The 24941-nt window shown below is 43.1% G+C and overlaps 1 long non-coding RNA gene across 1 annotated transcript; it reads right to left on the bottom strand.

Annotated features, from left to right (window-relative positions):
* Positions 1-6230: 6230 nt before the first annotated feature.
* On the bottom strand, positions 6231-22677 carry LOC131401890 (uncharacterized). Its single transcript, XR_009218084.1, has 3 exons — positions 22394-22677; positions 6829-6974; positions 6231-6316 (listed from the first exon to the last, which is right to left on the bottom strand). It is a non-coding gene; the product is annotated as an uncharacterized LOC131401890 (long non-coding RNA).
* Positions 22678-24941: the final 2264 nt, after the last annotated feature.

Here is a 24941-nt window from a genome sequence, read left to right as displayed (position 1 = left end):
TCATAAGGACTTGAACTTTCCCCCTGAGAGAAATGGAGAGCCCCTTGAGAGATTTCACAATGTCAGGGTGTGACATCTGGTTTTAAAGGGTCACTCCAGTTGGTGCATTGAGGATAGATTGCGGGTCAAATATAGAGGCAGAGAAACCAGTTAGAAGGATACAGCGATAATCCAGGCCAGAACAATGGACGGTGGCATGGAGCATGTCCAGCTGTCCTCCCAGCGCTGAGCCTCCGTCACCTGCAGCACAGTGTGGTCCTGGATCTTCTTCAGCTCCTCCTCAAACAATGCTGAATGTTCCCGGGAGCAGGGCAGCAGGAAGGGAACCTGAGGAGGGACTTCCCAGACCCTGCGCCCTGGAGGACCACTGTGACAGCCTGGCAGGGGGCTCTTAACACGCTCCGGGCACCAGGCTAGAGATGCTCAAGCAATTCCTCAGGGAAGTCTCCCAACAGCCCATCAGGAGGCCAAGTTATTTCCTCATTGTACAGATGGGGAAACCGAGGCTGAGAGCCTCACCTGCATCACCAGCTAGAAAGAGGCTGAGCAGGGACTAGGACCCCTGTTTCTCTGACTTTGGATCATTCCAAACCACTGTCCTGCACTGTGGCCTCCTCGGGCTCAGGGGTCCTGGCCTCCCTGGGGCCTGCACCCTTCTGGCCTCCAGCCATCACTGAACTAAAGGGACAGGGCCACTCCGTCTGCCTGGGGCTGGGTATGGTGGCCGGGGAATGGCCAGCTGTGGGCGCTGTGGGCTCTCCCAGTACCAAGGACCAGCCTATCCCCCCGCAGAGTGAGGTCTCTCTGGGCATCAGGACCAAAAGTTCTCAGAACTTTAGGGAAAAGAGGTCCCTCTCTCAGCATGGGGGAGCCCTTCTCAGGCAGGCCCAAGGGGTCTAAGAGGCATTGGGTTCAAATCCCGGCTCTGCCACTCTGCAGGGCACAGAGGGGGCAAGTCTCTTTGAGCCTCAGTTTCCTCATCAGTGAAATGAAGACAATAATTGCTCCTCCCCCAAGGAGTTGTGGGGAGGATTCAAGGAGATAGCTCAAGAGGAGAACAGAGGCCCTGGTAAGTGCTCATCACCATGAGCTGTTCCTGCTGATGTCACCCCACTCAGAGCCCCCTGGGGCCCTTCGCCTCTGCCCACTCTGATCTCCCACCAGGCATGCCCTACTCGCTCCGACTCCGCTGTTCCTCTGGAATGCCTTTCTCCAGCCCATCTCGTCCCATGGCAGTCAGCCAGCCAGGTGGGGATCCAGGACCCAGCCCCATCTCTCCTCTCTTGATTCCTCTTCATTAGAGCTAGCAGCTGTTGAGCTCTGAGAAGGTGCAGGGCACTCCAGGTGCAGCCTCAGCGAACTTGTCTGACACCACCATGAAAGGTTGGCTGCCACCCCACTTCACAGGGGAGGAAACCAAGGCTCCAATGGCCGTGCCTCTCCGAGGTCACCAGGGCTCTCTCCCTCATCCCCACTGAGCAGGGCCCCTCCATCGCAGAGGCTGAATGTGCTGGATATGTGGGCTGGGGCTGGCACAGTGCCTGAGGCAGCCATCACTCCTGGAAAACACTGAGGTGTGCTTTGGGCACGATGACCTTCTCCAAAGCCTCTAGCCCCGTGCTCTGACCTTCTGGCACCTTCTATGACACCTCCACTCTGTCTTGTCAAAGTCACTTCTGCTCACACAAGCTCAAGTGGGTCCTGCTGTTGCAACTGAGAACTCCCCCTGGAGGGAGCATGTTCAAGGAGGTCCCTGTGACTCACTGCACTGACCTAGATGTACTTTCCTGACTGAGGATGGGGCTCTCTGCTTGGAGGGAGAGGGAGCAGGCAGGAGTGTCCAGACCCTCATCATCATCTGTCCTGGATGGCAGGCCAGGCTGCTCAGCTCAGGTGAGTTAGGGAGCAGGAGGGGCATGGGCAAGGCCAAAGCGGGGTCAGGTGTGTTCGGGGCGGGGCCAGGGGTGAGGGGAGTGGGAGGGACAGAAGCAACAGGAGCGAGGCCTTCCAGCTGGGCAGGTCACCCCAGGTACCTTCATCCCCTGCATCCTAGCTGCTCCTCCTTCTCCCTCCCTCCCTCAGGTCTCTGCTTCAGGGTCTCTGGACTCCCTGTTCCCAAACAAGATCACAGGGTAGAAGGAGACCTTGAGTGTCAGAGACTGTGACCAACACCTTAACATCACGTTTACATTATGAGCCAGAATCTCCGCCTCTAGGGATCGGTCCTAAAGAAGTAGAGATTTATGGATGCAGGTGTTCCTTTCAGCACGATGAAATCAGAAATGATCCGTGTTGCCCAGCAGAGGCTCTTAGGCAATTCTGAGGCCGACGCAGAGGAGAAAGAGGATTGACTGGCCAGGGTCCAGCCCTGGGGAAATCAGGTTCCAGAAGAGCACACTCCCTGCAGTCCTTCCCACACGATAGCCGCAAGTGCATACCCACACACACTTGCACATAGACATACCCATGTGCATACAGATGCACACAGCTGAATGGGCACATGCACACACGTGCACACACACGTGCATACAAAGGCAAAGGACTGAAACGGTGAACACTGCCTGTTAAGGGCACTCCTCAGTTTCCACTTAATTCTTAATACCCTTAGAATTCATTCTTTTACAGTAATTAACGTACATTGTCTTTGTAATAAAAACCTTTAAAAGAAAAACTAAATAATGTACTTCAGTCCAAAGATGAGTGATAAATGGATAACATTAACATGTGATTTTAATCTTGTTAGAATTATAAGAGGAATAGAGGCACATTCTATCAAGTTGAAACATCACGCAGGCCTCTAAAGGAGAAGAGAAGCGAGTGACAATTCCCATCCCCAGAGGTGAACCCCATGGATGATTTGGTACGTATCTCTCTGGCTCTGTCTCTCTCTTTCTCTGTCTGTCTCTGTCTCTCTCTCACACACAGATTCATGTTCCTAGATGCATGTCTCCCGGCTGATATCACATATTAGTGGTCTTACAGATGGGACGGATGGATCCCATCGCCTCGCCATGGACAGTAGTGTTCCTTCCAATTGCTTGCTATTGCAACCAGTGCTGTGATGAATAGTCTGGAAAATACATCTTTGAAAAGTTGGGCAGGAATTTCTGTGGGATGAAGTCCCGGGATCAGTACCGCCAGCACAGGCGTGCCCCTGGGGACTGCGATGGGTCCTTCAGGTTGGTCTCCAGAGAGGAGTGTCCTTTCACACTTGTCTCTAGGGGTCTACTGGGGCCTCTGCTTCCTCACATTGTCACCAGGTCTTGTCGTCACCACACTGGAACCCAGCCCGTCTGATGGGGCCCAGTGCCCTCTCCACAGTGTCTCCATGTGCGCGTCTCCTCCTCGGGGAGCTCGCGCATCTCTGACACACGCTGCCCCTGTGTATCACCTCTCGTTGGCGTTGAATGTGTTTGCTCTTTATCTCTTTTTAAAACTCTGACTTTCGAGTGTTTTTTTGGACCACAAGGCTGCGTAACCTTTCCCTGGCCTTGTGTCATGAGGAATACATTCCGGTTTGTGGTTTGTCTTTCCAGCTTTCTACCCTTTCTTGTTTTTGTTTAGGCCGCAGGAAGAGCAACGCGTTTCCTGTGTGGCTTCTGGCTCTGGTGTCCCACGTAGAACAGCAGTCTGTACCCCAAGATTATGCACATATTTACCAGAAGGGCTTTCTTTGATACATCAAATCTAGACTCCATCTGGGATTTTCCTATCAAATTAGAGAAATTCTATTTCAAATAAAAACAGAAAAGGAAAACCTATCAGGCCGTGCGAAAAGAAATGGGCAGACACACATGGCCACCTACGGCATGATTTCACTTATAAGAAACATGCAGAACAGATTAAAAAAAAAACAAAACAGTGACAGAAAACAGATTAGGGGTTGCCAGGGCCTGAGGGAGAAAGTGGGAGTGAGTGCTTTTAGAACAGGGTGTTCTTTTGGAGAATGAAATATTCTAAACCCATACAGTGGTGATGGCTGCACAGCATTGTGAATGTACTTAATGCTCATGAAGTGTACAATTTAAAATGAAAAACATTAAACTGTTAAAAGATGAAAGTGAAATTTATTTTAAATAATCAAGATATAAACAATAAAAAAAAATCAATGAAAGAAACCAAGAAATAGAGAAACACAATTAGGAGGATGGGGAAGGATATTTGTGGTAAGGGAGTAGGTGGAACAGGTGGGACTGGAGGTGCTAATGAGGGAGGTTCCCGAGCCAGCTCTCCCAGGCCGCAGAGATTGGCCTCAGCTGCCTCCCTGTGTCCTGCAGGTGCCTGTGCAAGGGATGGCTCTCCCTGCACAGAGGCTGGGGACTCTGCTGCCTCTGGTTCTCCTCCCTGAGCCTGTGCAGGGCTTGGCTCTCCCTGCACAGAGGCTGGGCCCTCAGCTGCCTCCTGTTCTCCTGCTGGAGGCTGTGCAGGGGATGGCTCTCCCTGCACAGAGGCTGGGCCCTCAGCTGCCTCCTGGTCTCCTGCCAGAGACAGTGCAGGGGATGGCTCTCCCTGCACAGAGGCTGGGCCCTCAGCTGCCTCCTGTTCTCCTGCAGGAGCCTGTGCAGGGGATGGCTCTCCCTGCACAGAAGCTGGGGCCTCAGCTGCCTCCCTGTCTCCTGCCAGAGACAGTGCAGGGGATGGCTCTCCCTGCACGGAGGTTGGGGCCTCAGCTGCCTCCTGTTCTCCTGCAGGAGACTGTGCAAGGGATGGCTCTCCCTGCACGGAGGTTGGGGCCTCAGCTGCCTCCTGTTCTCCTACAGGAGCCTGTGCAGGGGATGGCTCTCCCTGCACAGAGGCTGGGGCCTCAGCTGCCTCCTGTTCTCCTGCAGGAGCCTGTGCAGGGGATGGCTCTCCCTGCACGGAGGCTGAGGCCTCAGCTGCCTCTTGGAGTCCTGCGGGAGTCTGTGCAGGAGATGTCTGTCCCAGCACGGAGGTAGGGATCTCAGCTGCCTCCTCGTCTCCTGCAAGAGGCTGTGCAGGGGATGGCCCTCCCTGCACAGAGGTTTGGGCCTCTTCTGCCTCCTGGTCTGCTACAGGAGACTGTGCAGGGGATGGCGCTCCCTGCACGGATGCTGGGGCCTCAGCTGCCTCCTGCGCTGCTGCAGGACATGGTGGGTATGATGGTTCTCCCAGGACTGAAGCTGGGTCTTCTGGTGGCTCTGAGGGTTTTATCACTGTCACTGCAGACCGTCTCCCGGTAGCTGCTGGTCCAGGCCTGTGGGACACCGGCGCCTCCATCGGGGAGATGGATGGAATATCCCCTTCCGCCAGCTCCACGCTGATCTTCTTCGTGGAGCTCTGCAAAGACAGTGACTGGCTCCGTCCCAGAGGCATCAGAGCCCTACCCAGCTGTCCTTGCTGCTGCTTCTGCCCTCTGGACCTAATTCTCCCAGATCAGGCACACACCTGTGTCTGCACATTATTCCACCCCTGAGGAAAGACCTACACCTCAGGGGCTTGGGATAAACCTCAGGCAGAAGGGCACCACCCCGCACTCCACATCCCACCCAGCCGGCCTTGACCTGGGCTTTGAACCTGACCGACCCCCCAAGGCTTCTAACACCTCACCGACTGCTCCTGCTCACGGTGGTCTACCCACATGAACCCGCCCTTCCAGGCACACATGGGGAGGGGATGTAGGGCCGCCCAGATGGGACCACAGTGGTAGCCTGGTTTGGAATGGCCTTCCCTGGGCCTCCTGGTGTTACCTTTCCGTCCCTCCGGGTAAACGACCAGAGCCGTCGGCCGTGAGAGGGGCACCAGCATCTGCATCTGTCTTTCTGGGCTTTCCTGGGGCTCCGGCCCCTGGTCATTGGGAAGCAGCAACTAAACATGTTGCTCCTTCTAGACAAGTGCTAGAGAAGTGAGCTCGCTTGGGGGCTGTGTTTAGGATGTGGGTGCCTAGTTACCAGGGTTCCAAGTTCTATTGGGCTCTGTGAGGTCACTTCCTGGGATCCCCTTACCTAAGCTTCCTCCTCACACAAGACCATCCTAAGGGCCCCCCGGGCTCCTGACTGCTCACTCTCCATCTCCATACCCTGTCCAGACACAGTCACACCGACACAGTCCACCCCACAGCCTCTGGGGAGGTCTGGACGCAACCAGGGCCCCAGCTTTGAGGACACAGAGTTGAATTCAGTCCCGCTCCTGCTTCTTGCCATGAATCTCAGGAAGGTTCTCCAAAATAGTGTTTCTTCTCTTCAGCCACCATGCCCTTCGTGATGAGCCGTCACACTCTGGAGACCACAAGTGCAGCTCCTCCTGACCAGCAGGGACACTGGGACCCTCGGGGTGCACCGGGCCAGGTCTTCCCAACCTGAGTGAACGAGGACATCCTAAGACTTTCCCTGGTTTCCCCTAAAGCCCCAGAGGGAGGGCACCACCCCCTCCAATTCCCTGACATCTCCATGCCAGCCACTGTTAACCCATTGGGGAGGAGTGATATTATTTCTTTAATAGTAAATGGTAGATTTGACTCTTACGTTATATCCTGTTTCTGTCACAACCTGGGTGTTGTGGTGTGGTTCTTTCACTTCTTATGCTCATGTAAATGAGACACAGAATCTCACTTTCCTCCTTGAATTAAGAACTTGTGTATGGTCACAGCTTATTGTATGTGGGAGAAGGGAGGAGGGCCAGCCTCCTCCCTGGCTACTGAATGAAACCCTCAAGTCCCCCTTCCTCAGAGGACAGGTGCATTTCAGTGTGGTTCACCTGGGCCAGGAGCAGAGACAGCCCCTCAGATCTCCCTGGATGTAGAGGTTGGAGGGACTTTCCCAGGCAGAGCAGTAACCACTGAAATGTGGGTGTCTTTCAAATAGCACTTACCAGGACCATGTCCTTCCCCAGGACAGTGGCTGTCTTTCTACAGCTTTCCAGGAAGAAGGAATATTTTTTGCTTCTCTTGTTGAGGTTTCTTGGATCAGATATTGGAACTTGCCGTTTTCTAATCAGTGTCTGGATTCGCATCAACACTAAATGAGGAAAAAATGTAAAAAGATAAAAGTTTGCATGTGGAACAGACAAGGACAGAGGAAGACCAGGTGCAGATGGACTAAGGGCCGACAGGACATCCCCATCAGGCCGCCTCTAGGGCTCCCTGTTCACCCTTCGCCTAGACTGGAATCCTCCTGGGATCCTGGCCCATGCCCTTGGAAGTCCTTTTCCCACTTGTTTCATGTCACTTTATGATGAAGTGCTGCTGTTCACGCCCAACTCTAGAGCTTTGTGGATCAGATAATACCCAGTTCATAACAGTCATCTCAGACTGTCCCATAATTAGGTATTTAGTCCCAACCAGCACCAAGTAGCAAGAAAGGTGCCATTTCTCAAAAGGAAAATGGATATCTTCATGGTTTTGCTTTAAAATCCTAGGTGCATGCATTGTCATTCTCTTGTGGAGGGCTGCCAGAAGATCCCGAAAACAGCCCTAAATGCCCAAGACCTGCTGATTCATATGGCCTAAATGGTAGAATAGCTTTTACTGTACCCTGGACCAGCTTCAGAGACTCCTTTTGCTCTGAGTCCCATTTGAAACTCAGTAAATATGCAAAGTAAATCACTCAAATGAGACACATATTGGCTCCAGAACCCAAAGAGGCCCACAAAGCATTGGATCTTTTTTAATGTTAATAGGTGGAAGATACATCAACTTAACTTTCACATTGAAGGAGGGATCTCAGTATGCCCCAGAACCCTAGAGCCCTACAAACCCACCAAGTCTTCATGGGGTTTATCTCCCACTTATATATCTTACTAAAGCTTCCAGGGTATTTGCTACTTCCTGCCCAACAAATCTATTAGCATGATTTCATGGATTATTTAGCCTCGATTATGACAGAGAGGGCTAGAGCTGAAAGCAACAGTGAATGTTTTGTTGACCCGATCATGTGGAAGCAAATTACTTCTTGGTTGATGTAGAGAGAATAAAGCATTTGCCAGAACAATAGTTGCATACCAGTTTTTAGAGACTGTGCTGTTTTGCTCCAGTAAGGAGACTACATCTGTAAAAGCAGCAGCATTTAGGATCACCACCTGATTAAGTGTAGGAAAATCTGCTACCACTCTCCAAAACCCCACTACCATGCATACAGGCCAAGTCAACACACTTGCATCTCTCAAGACTTGCATGGTGGCATTACTCTCCACAGACTTCCTCAGGGATGCAATATTGCTTTTGATTTATTATTTTGGTTGAACAGGGAAATTCCAGTGGTTTCCAGTTGGTCTTTCCTATTATATAAGCCATTGTTCTACAGGCAGGGAGCCAGTGTGAAGAGTCTGCTAGTTTGCAAATGTGTTCTTGAGAACTATAAATTCAGGTAAAATTTAGATACAAAGAGAATTCCTATTGGGTTGTATGTGTGGACCCACTGGGCCCACTGTGAGAAGGAATCGGACCAAAGAACTATTTATCATCTAAAATCTCTCAATCTCCACTCTATTTGACCAAAAAGCATTTGGGATCCCCAGGAATTAGCATCAACTCCGATTCTATCATAGTCATTCCAAAAAAATCTGGCTGTTTCCCTCTTCCCATGCACAGATACCTTGGTAAAGGGTCCCAGGTCACTTTCAGAAGGGCAAAGAGGAAGATTTACAGTATACTATGTTGGCAGGGTTATAGCATTCTTCCTCAAAGGGACCCCACTCATATCTCAATTTCGAATATCTATTCCTGCACCAGTACCAAACTGTTTCTATTAATACAGCCTTATAATGTGTCTTGAAAATTGATAAGGCAATTCCTAATACATTCAAAGATTGTTTTGGCATTCTTTTTTTTTTTTTTGGAAGATTGGCCCTGAGCTAACATCTATTGCCAATCTTCCTCTTTTTTCTTGAGGAAGATTGTCCCTGAGCTAACATCTGTGCCAACGTTCCTCTATTTTGTGTATGGGATGCTGCCACGGCATGGCTCAATGAGCAGTGTGTAGGTCCGCGCCCAGGATCCGAATCCTCGAACCCCAGGTCGTTGAAGCAGAGTGCAAGAACTTAACCACTATGCCACTGGGCCAGCCCCATATTTTGGCATTCTTATATATTTTCTTGTCCTAATGAATTTTGGAATCCATTTGGCAAAATCTACACACACAAAAATTCTATTAGCATTTTTATTGAGATTGTTTGGATTTATAAATTAATTCAGGGAACACAGAAATTTTTCATAACATTAAGTTATCCCGTCAGTGAACATGATATATCTACTTATTTGGCCATTTTATATCTTTTATTAAATTCTATAATTTTCTCAGTAGAAGTCTTGTACATTTTTGTTAGTTTTAGTCCTAATCGGTCTCACATAAAAAAATTAAAACTTTTATGGACTCACATTCTCATCCAGCTATTTCCCTTTCCACTTTATAGCCAAACATCTTGAAAGAGTTGTCTACACTACATGTTTCCATTTACTCATCTCACTTCCTCTTAAACATAAAGCAATTTGGATTCAATGAGCTCCACTTCATCAAAACTGCTCAGTCACTGATGACACACACAACTTTAAAAATCCACAAATTTTTTCCTGACCCTTATCTTGCTTGATTTTTAAAAAATTTATATGTTTTCACTTTCAGTTTCCAGTTCTGCTCGTAAGGAGCTTGGAAGTTACCGCTCCATCCTGATAACAAGTAAAAAGCTGAACAGACTGAAAAATCAACAAACAACTATTCTTGGATCCATAAGACAGGGGAGGACACAGGGTAAACTGCTGCCCCCAAGAGTGGAGAGATGGACAGGCAAACACAGAGAGCCGCAGCTCACCAGAGCAGAGACTCGCGCAGAAACCACCTCCAGAACCAGCGCCAGGGTAGGAAAACCTGAACTGTAATGGACAGATTGGTGAAGGCTCAGTGTGGACAACTCTGAAAGTGAAGAACTCTGGGGTGATCCAGTCATAGAGGGGCCCCCAGAACATTGTGAGATTACCTCCAGGAGTTTGACTAGGTTCCCACAGTAAGTATCCGAGAAAAATCCCCTTGTGCTCCTGGCAGGAGGAGGGGAAAAGGAACCATTCTGAAATACTCCAGAGCACTCTGTTGTTCTTAACAAGGCCCACCCTCAGGGAAAACTGCCTAACAAGAGCTTAACCTACTGGAGTATTATCAGAGCCTAACTGACCTAGGGGAGGGGAAATGCCCAACTCCAGCCCACTCTAGCCATCCTGTCTCACCTAAGGGGGCAAAAAAAAAAAACTGAGAAACAGTCATGAAGTTCACAGTGCAGAGGCATAGGCTCACTGAAAAACTGAGACCTAATCTTAGGACTATAGAATGCTTCCCCTCCCCAACACCTCACTGCCACATCACTAAAGGCCTATTTACAGCAGTTCCTTTTACCCAGTGCATCATATACAGCTATCAAGAAAATTTACCAGGCATATACCAAAACACAAAAAACATAATTTGAAGAGACAGAGTAAGTATCAAAATCAAACATGGCAAGGATGTTGGAATCATCAGACTGGGAATTTAAAACAACTGTGATTAATATGCTAAGAGCTCTAATGGATAAAGTAAACAGCATGCAAGAACAGATGGGTAATGTAAGCAGAGAGATGGAAACCCTAAGAAAGATTCAGAAAGAAATGCTAGCAATAAAAATCACTGTAACAGAAACGAAGAATGGCTTTGAGGAGCTTATTAGTAGGCCAGACATGGCTGAGGAAAGAATCTCTGAGCTAGAGGATATATCAATAGAATCCTTGAAAACTGTAGAGCAAAAAGAACAAAGACTGAAAAAAAAAAAAAAAACAGACTATCCAAGGACTGTGGGACAACTACAAAAGATGTAACATACGTGTAATGGGATTACCAGAAGGAGAAAAAAGAGAGAAAGGAACAGAAGAAATATTTGAAAAAATAATGATCAAGAATTTTCCCAAATTAATGTCAGACACCAAACCACAGATCTAGGAATCTCAAAGACTACTGAGCAAGATAAATGCCCCCAAAAATTACACTTAGGTATATCTTCAAATTATAACCAAAAATAAAGAAAAAATCCTGAAAGTAGCCAGAGTATAAAAACATCTTACCTATAGAGGAACAAAGATGAGAATTACATCTAACTTCTCAGAAACCATGCAAGCAAGTAGAAAGTTGAGTAAAATATTTAAAGTGTTCAGAGAAAAAACCCCACCAACCTAGAATTCTATACTCTATGAAATTATTCTTCAAAAGTGAAGGAGAAATAAAGACTTTCTCAGGCAAACAAAAATTGAGGGACTATGTTGCCAATAGACCTGCTCTGCAAGAAATGTTAAAAGAGGTTCTTTAGAGAGAAGGAAAATAATATAGGTCAGAAATTCAGATCTACATAAAGAAAGGATGAGAGTTGAAGAAGGAATAACTGAAAGTAAACCAAAAACTCTTATTTTTCTTATTCTTAATCTATCTAACAGATAACAGTTTGTTTAAAATAACAATGTATTTGATTACGTACGCTTACGAATATGTATGCTTATGTGTGCTTACATATAAGTGAAATGAATAACAGCAATGATACAAGGGATGGGAGTAAGGAATTAGGATTATTTTGTTATTATAAAATACTTATGCTACCCAGGAAGTAGTATAGTGTTATTTGAAAATGGACTTGGATTAGTTGTAAATATATATTGCACTCTAGGGTAACCACTAAAAAAGTTTTAAAAAACTGTAACTGATATGCTAAGAAAGGAGAGAAAATGGAATCATCATACAAAATGCTCAATTAAAACCATAAAAGGCAGAAAAAGAGTGGAAGACAAAAACAGGAACAAAAAACAAAAGAAACAGGGGCCGGCCCAGTGGTGCAGTGGTTAATTGTGCGTGCTCTGCTGCGGCAGCTTGGGGTTCGCAGGTTCGGATCCCGGGCGCGCACCAACGCACCGCTTGCTAAGCCATGCTGTGGCGGCGTCCCATATAAAGTAGAAGAGGATGGGCACGGGTGTTAGCCCAGGGCCAGTCTTCCTCAAGAAAAAAAAGGAGGATTGGCATCGGATGTTAGCTCAGGGCTAGTCCTCCTCACAAACAAAAAAAAACAACACACAAGAGAAACAAATAGAAAACAGTAATGAATATAGCAAATATATGTCAGCTATATCAAAAAACACTTTAAATGTCAATGATCTAAATGTACCAATTAAAAAACAGAGAACGTCAGAAGGGATCAAAAAACATGACCTAACTATATGTTGTCTACCAGAAACCCACTTTCAATACAAAGACACATATAGATTAAAAGTAAATGGGTAGAGAGAAATATACCATGCTAACAATAATCAAAACAAAGCAACAGTAGCTATAGTAATCTCAGACAGAGCAGACTTTAAAGTAAGGAAAGTTATCAGAGATAAATAAAAGCATTATATAATGATAAAGGGGTCAATTCTCAAAGAAAACATAACAATTCTGAACGTGCATGTGCCTAACAACAGAGTGTCAAACTATGTGAGGCAAAAACTGATAGAACTATAAGCAGAAATAGACAAATCCACTATAACAGTTGGCGACTTCAACACCCCTCTCTCAGAAATGGACAGATCTAGCAGGCAGAAAATCAGTAAGGACATAGTTGAACTCAACAGCATCATCAATCAACTAGATATAATTGACATCTACAGAGCACTTCGTCCAATGATAGCAGATTACACTTTCTTCTCAAGCTTGCATGGAGCATTCACCAAGATAGACCACATCCTGAGACATAAAACACCTTAACAAATTTAAAAAAATAGAAATCATACAATGCCTGCTTTCAGACCACAATGGAATTAAACTAGAAATCAATAATAACACTTTACATGTTTTAAATTTACATAATTCACTCTTTGTGATGTATATTTCTATGGATTTTGACAAATGCATAGAACTGTGTATACCATCACAGTCATGATCCAAAAAGTTTCATCACCCCAAAAATTTCTGCTTGCTGCCTCTTTGTGATCAACCCCTCCCCACACCCCACTCCTGGCAACCTCAGATTTGTCTTCTATCTCAATAGTTTAGCCTTTCCCAGAATGTCATATAAATGGAGTCATACAATATGATGCCTTTGGGTTCTAGCTTCTTTCACTTAACAAAATACCTTTGAGATTCACACATGTTGTTGCATGAATCCATCAGGGTTACTTTCTCCCTTGTGTTGCTAAGTAGTATTCCAGTGTATAGATATACCACAAACCGTTTATTCATTTATTCACATCTGAGTTGTTTCCAAGTTTTAACAATTAAAAATAAAGCTGAAATAAACATGCGTGTACAGATTTTTGTGTGCACATAAGTTTTTAGTTCTCTTGGGTAAATATTTGGGAGTAAGACTGCTACTCCCATATAAGAATAAGTAAACATATAAGCACTGTATATGTTTAAATTTGTTTGTTAAAAAAACTATTAAACAGTTTTTCAAAGTGGCCATACTGTTTTATAGTCTTATCAGCAAAGCATGAGGATTCCAGTTGTTCCACATCTTTGTCAACACTTGGTAGTGTCAGGATTTTTTTTTTTTACCTTCTAATAGACGTATAGTGGTGTTTCATTGTGATTTTACTTTGTGTTTCCATCATGAGTATTGGCATCTTTTCATATGCTTATTTACCATCAATATGTCTTTTTGAGTAAAGTGTCAGTTCAAAACTTATGTTTATGTTTTTTGAGTTATTTCTTGTTGAATTTTGTGAATTCTTTATATTCTGAATAAAAGTCTTATTTTATTGAGGTATAATTGATATATAACATTATATTAGTTTCAGGTGTATAAAATAATGATTTGCTATTTGTATATATTGGGAAATGATCACCACAATAAGTCTAGTTAACATCTGTCACCATGCATAGTTACAAAATTTTTTCTTGTGATGAGAACTTTGAAGATTTACTCTCTTAGCAACTTTCAACTATGCGGTACAGTATTAACTATAGTTATTATGCTGTACATTACATCCCCACTACTTATTGATTTTATAACTGGAAATTTGTACCTTTTGATCTCCTTCACTCACTTTGCCCACCCCCAACCCCTCAACTTTGGCAACCAGCCATCTGTTCTCTGTAGGCATGAGCTTGTTTTTTTGTTTGTTTGTTTTAGATCCCACGTGTAAGTGAAATCCTACAGTATTTGTCTTTCTCTGTCTGACTTATTTCACTTAGCATAATGCCCTCAAGGTCCGTCCATGTTGTCATAAATGGCAAGATTTCATTCCTTTTTATGGCTGAATAATATTTCAGTGTATATATACACCACATTTTCTTTATCCATTCATCCATCAGTGGACACTTAGGTTGTTTCCATGTCTTGGCCACTGCAAATAATGCTGCAATGAACATGCAATGAATATGAAGTCTTTTGTCAGAAATGAGACTTCTAAATATTTTCTCTCAGTCTGTAGGTTTATCTTTTCCTTCTCTTAACAGTGATTGTTTCAGAACAAAAAGTTTTCATGTTTATAATTGCTCACGTTTTGGCAGCATTTGACATTGGCTTTCTCATCCTTCAAGACTCAGTTTCAGGAGGCCTACCTGAATTAGGCTCCTCCAGCTCCTTTATGTTAGCAAATTTCTATCATATTACCCTATACATTTTCTTTATGGCACCTCTCACAAACTGTAATTATTTTATTCATTTATTATGTTTATTATCTGTATTCCCCACTACATTATAAGCTCCATGAGGAATGGGGGCTGCATCTGCTTTTTCACTAGTACTATCAATGACTAATACAGCGCCTGGCAAATAACTATGGAAAGGAAGGAAACAAGGAGAGAAAGAAGGCAGGTACAAAGGAAGAAAAGGAAAATCTTGAAGGAGAGGTCAAAGATTATTCTGAGAATTCAACTTCAAGAAACTAGCTAATTGTTATGATTTAAATGGAAATAGAAAATACAGGATTGAACAGCAACTCCCCACTTCCAGCCCACCCCCCATCAGCCCTTGGCAACCACCATTTTACTTTCTGTTTCTATGAGTTTGACTACTTTAGATACCTTATATAAGTGGAATCATGCAGTATTTGTCCTTCTGTGACTGACTTATTTCACTTAGCATAATGTCCTCAAGGTTCATCCATATTGTAGCATATGATAGCATCCCCTTCTTTTTTAAGGCTGAATAATATTCCATTGTATGTATGTACCACATTTTCTTTATTCATTCATCTGTTAATGAACATCTAAGTTGTTTCCACCTCTTGCCTATTGTAAATAATGCTGCAATGAACATGGGAACGCAAAATATCTTTGAGATTCTGTTTTCAATTCTTTTAAATAAATATCCAAAAGTAGGATGGCTGGATCATATGGTAGTTCTATTTTCAATTTTTTGAGGAACCTCATACTGTTTTCCGTAGTGGCTGCACCATTTTAATTACCATCAACAGTGCACAAGTGTTCCAATTTTTCAACATCCTTACCAACACTTGTTATTTTCTGTTTTTTTGACAATGGACATCCTAACAGGTGTGAGGTCATATCTCATTGTGGTTTTGATTTGCATCTCCCTGATAATTAGTGATGTTGAGCATTTTTCGTATAGCTGTTGGCCATTTGTATGTCTTTTTTTTTTGTGAGGAAGATCAGCCCTGATCGGATGGCACCCTAACATCGGATGCCAATCCTCCTCTTTTTGCCGAGGAAGATTGGCCCTGGGATAACATCTGTGTCCATCTTCCTCTACTTTGTATGGGACACCACCACAGCATGGCTTGACAAGCTGTGCGTCGGTGCGCTACCAGGATCCAAACCTGCAAACCCTCGGGCCGCCGAAGCGGAGCACGCACACTTAACCGCTGCGCCACCGGGCAGACCCCTGTATGTCTTCTTTGAAGAAATGTCTATTCAAGTTTTTAGCCCACTTTTTAATTGGTTGTTAGTTTTTCGGCTATTGAGTTTTATGAGTTTCTTATATATTTTAGATATTAACCCTTTATTGGATAACTGGTTTGCAAATATTTTCTCCCATTCTGTAGGTTGCCTCTTCATTCTGTTGATGGTTTCCTTTGCTGCACAGAAACTTTTCAGTTTGATGCAGTCTCACTTATCTATTTTTGCTTTTGTTGCCTGTGCTTCTGGTGATATGTAAGAACAAACCTTTTAGCAAGGTATTCCCGGCTTTCAAATTCTGACCCCAGCCTGCCTTTCTTCTTTGAGCTTCACCACCACACCACTGCACACCACAGTCCAGGCCACTGGACCACTCCCAGTCCCTGAGAATGCCATGCACATGTATGTATCTCTGCATATTGTCCTTTCTTCTTGGAATATTCACCCTCTGCTGTCTACCCAGCAGGTGCAGTATTACAAAAGTCTCTGGTGGCTTTCCTGATCCTCTTCCTCCCAAGGAAGGATTAGTTGCATTCAGCTTTGTTTGGTCCCCTAGTGAAGTACGTACTAGAGTTGTTTACAAAATTGTTTCCTGTTCTAGACTATATCCCAGAAATTAATATCTACCAGATAGTGTATGCTATTTTTTAAATAAATTTGGTCATTTTGTCTCGATTTCTTTATCTATACAATGACAGTGCTTTTAAATTTGCTTGTCAATAATAACCAGCCGAAACTCATTTTTGAAATATAGATTTGAGGCTCCCTCCCATAGATTATGATTGCAGGGTTCCAGGAATTCATATTCGAAATGACCTCACTATGTGATTCTTATAATCAGGTATGTTTAAGAGAACTGAGTTAGATTACTCTAGGGCCCTACCCTGCTCTAAATTTTTTCCTTTTTTTTGTCTATAATTTCTTATGGCATAGAAGAGAATAAAAGTGAAGGACAAAGGTGAAGGGCATGTTTTAAGATGACTAGCCAGAGTTTTGGTAACTGACACCCATCCCCTCTCCTTCAGTCCTTATTTTCAAGGGCAATTTTGAAATTTTAAGCCTGGTAAACATGTGGAAATATGATTAGAGTAAAGAGAAAGTAAGAGGAGAAACTGATTCGATGTATATATAAATTACAAAAATACCTTAGACAATTTTCCATCAATAATCAAAATAACACCTTACACCGGTACAATGCTTACAACTTGGAAAATACTTTCCACTTCCTTTATCTTTTTTACACTTTATAACCACACTGTAAGTTCAGCAGGGAAAAGCAGGACAGCAATCATTATTTCCATTTTATACAAATATTTTTTGAGTGCCTATGTCATATGAGGAAAAAATAGAGTATTTCATATAGAAAAAGGCTATGATCTTCTATGCGTTTAAAAGAGGTAAAGTTCTCAAACTGTATATGCCCAGGTAAAGAGTTATTGGACTGAGTTGGAAAGATATATTATCCAGATATTTCAAGGCCATCGAAATCTTCTTTTCCCACCACCTATGCAGAGTTATTTAGGGAACTGCTATAAATGCCCTCTTGACTTTTCAAATTTGAAATAATTTCAGAATTACAGAAAAGTTGCAAAAATAGTAGTTTCCATATACCTTTCATCCAGCTTCCTCTAATGTTAACATTTTACATACCACAGTACAGTTATCAAAATTAATATTGGTACAATACTAGTGACTAAACTACAGACTTTAAACATTTTTCCACTAAGGTCCATTTTCTGATGCAGGATCTAATCCAGGATCCCACATTGCATTTAGTTGTCAAGTCTCCTTAGTCTCCTTCAATCTGAGATAGTTCCTTGGTCTTTCTCTCTCTTTCGTGACCTTGACACTTTGGCAGAGATACTGGTGGAGTTATTTTGTCGCATATCCCTCGATTTGGGTTTGTCTGATGCTTTCTCATGTTTAGATGAAGGTTATGCATTTTTGGCAAGAACACCACAGAAATGGCATTGTGCCCTTCTCAGAGCATAAAGTCAGGAGACGTGGTGGTCTCTGCCAAGTTTCTCCATGTAATTATTCCCCTTCCCTTGTCATTAATAAATATCTTAGGGGAAATACTGAGACTATGCAAATATCCTGCTTCTCCTCAAACTTTTACCCACTAATTTTAGCATCCTTCAATATATTTTCCCTCTGATAATTATTACTACGGTGTTTGTCTAATGAAGATTTTCTTTCTTCTTCTTTTTTTTTTTTTTTTTTGGATATCTGATCTTATTTGTTACTCTTAGAAAATTTCATTTTTGACTGGACTCAGACTTAGAGGTAGAAGCTCTCAGGACAGCCCCCGTCTCTTGGCAATCTGTTCCTGGTGTTTTTCTTTGGCCTCCTTCACTCTCTTGGCCAAAAGTTCAGCATATTCTGCAGCCTCTTCCTTGTTTTTCTTAGTACACTGTTTCTTCAGAGCAATAGGCCGCCGTTTGTGTTGCAGGACACGTGGAGTAACAAGATGCTGAATCCTAGTGGATATTGACAGACAACGTGAAGGATCGTCACACTTTTGTGAGGCATGGAAGGGGATGGGCAGTGGAAAATTTTTTGGAGGGAGCTGAGGAATTAGAGTTCCTTAATATCATTTGCTCCTCCTTGTGAGTCCCATTCTTATGACTAAAATTTCACTTTCTGGCATTCAATGTAAAAACTCTGGTGTTAGACACAAGGTGGCAAAACAAAATTATGTTGCAATGCAATGGGCTTCTTCAGTAACTTCCTGATCTGGTTATATATTCTCAGACCAAAGGCAAATTGGCTTCCAATAATTGTCAAATTTGCTCCAATCTACTTTCATCTGAGAACTTTGTTTAGAATTCCTCTCTTTTCTAATGTAGTTTCCAAAACTCCATGTACAGTAACTGCCACACTTGACATTTTTTATATTTCCCTACCAAGTTCTCTAAAGCCCTACCTCAGTGACTATATAGTTGGAGTTCTAAGACACTATTGGAGAAAGCCTGTGTAAATGATTTACTATTGCATAACACACACACAAACAAGTTCCCATTTTAGGGCAGGAAAGTCTTTATTGCCTGCTACCCCACCTTGATTCAGCCAGTTGCACTTTCTCTGAGGTTTGTTATTTCCAACCCCATTCACAGTCAAACTGGAGCAGGACTCTTCCAGTTGTAATTGGCTGAAATTCACTTAAACCAGTTTAAGCAAAGACATGACATTGTATTATAAGGATAAATTATGATAAATAATTCAAAGATAGGGAGCAGACTCGACCTTCTCAAAGGACTGAGATCAGGAACGGTAAAACTATCAGGAACGAAGGCAGCTATCAGATCCGTGTCTGATATGTCAGCACTGCTCCATGAAAGCACAGACTCTGGAGTCACACTGCCTGAGTTTTATTTTAGCTTTAGCCCTTACTTAATTTAGTCAAGCTTCTCAGTTTCCTTACCTATAAAGTAAGGATAACAGTACCAACCTCACAGAGTTACAACACTTAGAACACGGAGTGACGTGGTAAGTGATCTGAGAGTATTCTTGTTCTAAAACACACCTCTAAATCTCCACATGCTGCTACCAAACATGGCAGCCCTAGCCTAAATTTATAGGTTTCTTAGAACAGATCAGCTGTCTGATAAACTTTCTCAATCAAGTTTAAATTCTTAGGACAATCTGATTGGTCCAGATAGGGTTCCGGGTTTCATCCTTGCTAAAGCCAGAGGCGTTAAGTCACCTAACACTTACACACCTACTGAGGCCCACCCCTAAACGTCTGTGGATATTTCTCAGTGGTGGGGGATCACAAATCAAAGCTAAAATCCCCCCCTCCAAAAGAGAAAGAAAAGGATTTTTCAGTACTTCTCTCAACTCACTGCTATCCTGTTCTTCCATAGTCACAAAAAGTCCTGATATGAGTAACTTGCTCAGTATCATATAGCTAATAATGAAGCTGTGGTTCAAAACTAGGTCTGACTCCAAATCCCAAATTTATTTTCACTAAACAATGCATTAGAGTTGTTTATATTTATTGAGACCATACTACGTAGCTGACCCTGTATTTAACCAAACTTTTGAGATGCAAGACTTCGAGTAATTCAAAATTAGGTTTCCTGGGTTTTTTTCCTAATTTTTAATTTTAAAAAATTGGGGTATAGCATATGCACAGTAAAGTTCACAAAATTAAAATGTTCGACTTGATGAGCTTTCTCATACATATACACTCATATCCACCGAGATCAAGATATGGAACATTCCCATCATTTTATAAGGCTTCCTTATGCCCCTTCCAAGTCAATACCCATGCCCAGAAAGGTAACTACTATCCTGACTTCTATCATTATAAATTAGTTTTGTTTGTTCTTGATTTCATATAAATGGAATTATATAATATGAATTCTTTTGTGTCTATTTCACTCAACATAAATTATTGTTTGTAGCAATTTATTCTTTTTTATTGCTGGGTAATATTCCGTTGTATGAATATACTTCACTTTGTTCCAGTTTGAGGCCAAAATGAATCAAACTGCTAGGAAGAATCTTATACAATGCTTTTAGGAGACACCTGCATTCATTTCTCTTGGATATACACTCAAGAGTGAAACTGCTGAGTTATAGGATAGGCATAAGTTTAGCTACAATGTAGACTGCCTGTGAATTTTCCAAAGTGGCTGTAACCAATTTACACCCCCACCAGCAATAATACTTTCAGTTGCACTATAATCTTTTTTTAACCAAGGAAAATAATATAATCAGTCTATTGTGCTAGTCACATTTCTTAGTTCTGCAAACGTATTTTATTTGAGGCTCTTTTGTTGCTGGTTACAAGCAAGGCTTAGTTTTAGGCTAAGTTGTTATGTAGAATAGATCCTCCTCCTTCATTAGCACCCTTACCAAACCACAACCCCCACCCACTGAGATTTCACTAAAAGATACTACCTAGTTTGCCATCCTTTATAGCCGGGTTTCTCAACAATGGCATTATTGTCATTTTGGGCCAGATAATTCTCTGTTGTGGGGGGCTGGCCAGTGCATTGTAGGATCTTTAGCAGTATCCCTGGCCTCTGCCCAATATATGTCAGTAGCAGCCCCCACCCGATTCATTGTGACAACCACAAATGTTTCCAGATTCTTGCCAAATATCCCCTGAGGTGCAAAATCTCCACCCACCACTGCCCTGTTAATAACCACTATTTTCTAAGTAAATATTCTGGCCTCTCCACACTTCATCTAAACCAAACGTCGTGAGTGAATGCAGTGTTAATACAATGATGTCCATAGTTTTTCAATACTAATGGCACATTAGAATCATCTTTTTAAAAGGGGAGCTTTGAAAGAACGCATATGCCAAGGCCCCACCTTAGAACAATGGAATGAAATCTCTTAAGGTAAGTCTTGAGCATTTTTCTTTTTCTTTTTTTTTGGTGAAGAAGATTAGCTCTGAGCTAACATCTGCTGCCAATCTTCCTCTTTTTGCTAAGGAAGATTAGCCCTGAGCTAACAGCTGCGCCCATCTTCCCCTATTTTTGTACATGGTTTGCCACCACAGCATGACTTGATGAGCAGTGCATAGGTCCGCAGCCAGGACCTGAACCTGCGTACCCCAGGCCGCCAAGGCAGACTCGCGAACTTAACCATTACACCACCAGGCCGGCCCCTTGAGCATTTTTATTTTAAAGCTCCTTAGGTAATTCTAAACTTCGGCACAGCTGAGAACTACCTTCTTAACATATTACTCTTCCCAGGAATATATGCTTTCAAATAGATTTCTACCAAGGACTTCTCAAACATTAGTAGAGCATGAGGCATGTATCTGGGGAGTAAAAGACTCACAGAAATTCTCAAATTACACCAATTAAGTGTGTATAGCCCATAACTATAAACAGTGATATCTAGTGTTCTGTTCCCGATTGGAAAAAAACAAAGGTATATGTGTTAATTCTTACAGCTAACTCTAATACATTCAACCTCTCTTTCAAAGGGATATTTCCCATTGTCTTTGAAACACCTTAAATCTTTCACCTAAACAAACAAAAATCCACAAGCCCCCCCAAAAAAACAAACAGAAAAATTCATATTCACCCTCAAGTCAAAGTCCAACTGTCTGAGAGAGAAATTTAGACTCACTGATTCCATTTCTTCATTTATCACATCCCACTCCAATCTGGCTTCTGGTCCTATTATTCCAACAAAATAGTTCTTGCTAAGGTAAATGACCCTTATGTTACTAAATCTAATGGATATTATTCAGGCCTTATTTCACATGACTTCTCAACAGCATTGGACACTACTCACCACTCCTTCCTTGAATTATTTATGCCTTTGTCTTCCATTGCACAACACCCATCTGATATCTGCAACTCCTTAGCCAGCTCATCTTCCTCTACCTAGCCAAAAATTAATTTAAATTCTTCATTGCACACTCCTAGGTTGTCTGCTAAGTCTATTTCATGTATACTCAAGACTTTAATTTCTCCCTACATACTTAACAGTTAGTTTTCAGTCTAGATCTTACTTCTCAGCTCTAGACTTCTATCCAAAAGCCTCTTGGATGACTCAAAGGCATCAGAAACTCAGTAAGTCCTACACCAATGATCTCCACACCTACTCATCTCCAAACATATTACCTTTCAAATGGATGTCATCAATCAGCTCCATTCCATTCCATTGTATGTACAGCTTCCCTCCTCCTCCTAACCTTGAATCCAATTGCATCAACAAATCCTGTGGGCTTTTCCTTCCACAGCTACTCTCTCCTCCTCCATAACACTACCCTGGTTCATCAAGTTATTTCTAATCTTTTACCTGTTGTACCTGCCTAATTCATCTAAGAATATTGCATCTACTTTGACCTGCCTCTAATCCTTTTTTGGAATTTACAGCTAAGGTAAATTTTTCAATTTGCAAATCTCATCATTACCATCCAGTTCAAAATCCTTCAAAGGTTTCCCATTGCTCCAAGGGAAGAACCTGCTTCTTTTCCTGGCCTTTGGGCCCTGAATGGCCTGGCCCCTATGCAGCTTCATCTTCCTCAGTTCTGTCTGCTCCAGCAGCACTGAGCTTCTTGCAGTCCCTTATAGGTAGGATGGCAATGTAATTTATCACCCAAACCACTTCTTTTTGTGTGTGTGTGTGTGTGTGTGAGGAAGATCAGCCCTGTGCTAACATCTGCTAATCCTTCTCTTTTTCTGCTGAGGAAGACTGGCCCTGGGCTAATATCCGTGCCCATCTTCCTCCACTTTATATGAGATGCCGCCACAGCATGGCTTGCCAAGTGGTGCGCCAGTGCGCGCCCAGGATCCCAGCTGGTGAACCCCGGGCCGCCACAGCGGAGCATGTGCACTTCATTCACCGCCTGTGCCACCGGGCCGGCCCCCCAAACCACTTCTGAAAGTGCAAAAAGTCTATCCTTGGCAAACTGGGATGTTAAGTTGACACCATCTTTCTGGCCCTAGAATTTTTGCTCATGTTGTGTCTTTTACTGGGAAAGGAGCTCTCCATGTCCCTTTTGCCTATATAATTCTTCAGTTCTCTGACCAAGTCACTTCCTTCCAGGACTTTTCTGACTACGGTTCTCCATTGTGAATCCTCACAGCACTATATGCTTCTTCATACCATTTTTCTCAGTTATGATTTTGCAGTGTGATTGTTTTCTGCACTAGACTTGAACTCTTGAAAGTATGTTTTTGCTCTAATTCCCCTCCCCCACCCCAGCAGAGTGTCTGTATGCAATTTATTGAATGAATGTCAATATAATAAATAAGGAACACAGAGAGTCTGTATTCAAGGAGCTCACAATGTAGTATGGAAACAAATGGCTTATTACAATGACATGCTGCACTTACAGAATACACAATTTGATATCCAAAAAGGGAGGTAAGAGAGCTGCCTGATGTATCTCACATGGTGTCAGTACAATTGTGTCAGTTCTTGATGACTGACTTAAACAAACCTACAAGGTTTGTTCATAGGAGAGATGGACTATATCCACTAACAGTGAGAAAGATACCTTTCCAATGACCTGAAGAAATACGTGGCTAGAGTGTCAAGTGTCTGCTAGGAATGATGGGAGGTGATGCTGGGGTCAGATTGTGAACAGACTAAGTAATTAAAATATTATGCATGTATGCAAATATATGTAGTATATTTAAATATACATATTTAGAGCAAGGGAGTGATTTCATTAGATTTCAGGTCTGAAAGGAGCCTACAGGGTGAGCTGGAGGGAAAGATATAGAGGAAATAGGGCCTAAGTAAACAAAGTAGTGAGGATTAAGAAGAAGGGCTGAAGACAACAGATATGAGGTAAAATGGACAGTAAATAAAGGACTTGGGGGAGAGGAAAGAGTGACATAGCATCAACACACCAATTTCTTTTTTTTCTTTTTTGAGGAAGACCAGCCCTGAGCTAACATCCATGCTAATCCTCCTCTTTTTGCTGAGGAAGACCAGCTCTGAGCTAACATCTATTGCCAATCCTCCTCCTTTTGTTTTTTTTCCCCAAAGCCCCAGCAGATAGCCGTACATCATAGCCGCACATCCCTCTAGCCGCTGCATGTGGGATGCGGCCTCAGCATGGCTGGAGAAGCTGTGCGTCGGTGCCCGCCAGGGATCCGAACCCGGGCCACCAGTAGCGGAGCGCACGCACCCAACCGCCAAGCCACGGGGCCGGCCCCCAATTTCATATTTTGAGGTTAGCTACTTAACTTTTTTCTTACACTGTGTGCACACTTAATTTTGTCAGTAGAGGAAGTAAAATCTTTGTATCCACTTCAATGCCTATTAGATTTTATACATAGTTGCCTCTTAGCAAGATCTTTAAGAACTTTCCATTTAAAATTTATTATGATTCAAGCATTTATCAGTAAAAATCTCCAAATACAGTGGCCATAAACAAGCTGGATGAGCTATTGGTAGATATCAGAACAATCTAGGATATTTTTCCAAGCACTACCTAGAACGTAGAAATTCTGCATATCAGAAGAGGGGAGGAATGAGAATGTCAGGCATGTGTAATTAGGAAAAAATTTCCTAGGTGACTGACTCCTGCTCCCTGCCCAACACTGGGAACCACAGCTCCTCTCTTAGAATTTTTATGATTAAGAAAACAGAAAATGTACAATAAATTTTCAGTGTAGGTTACTTAGGATTTCATGTGTTCTATTTATAGAGGAC

This window comes from Diceros bicornis, assembly GCF_020826845.1.
Source record: "Diceros bicornis minor isolate mBicDic1 chromosome 21 unlocalized genomic scaffold, mDicBic1.mat.cur SUPER_21_unloc_1, whole genome shotgun sequence".
Lineage (NCBI taxonomy): Eukaryota > Metazoa > Chordata > Mammalia > Perissodactyla > Rhinocerotidae > Diceros > Diceros bicornis.
The sequence above is the reverse complement of the archived record's forward strand: the minus strand, read 5'-3'. Positions and strand labels throughout refer to the sequence as shown.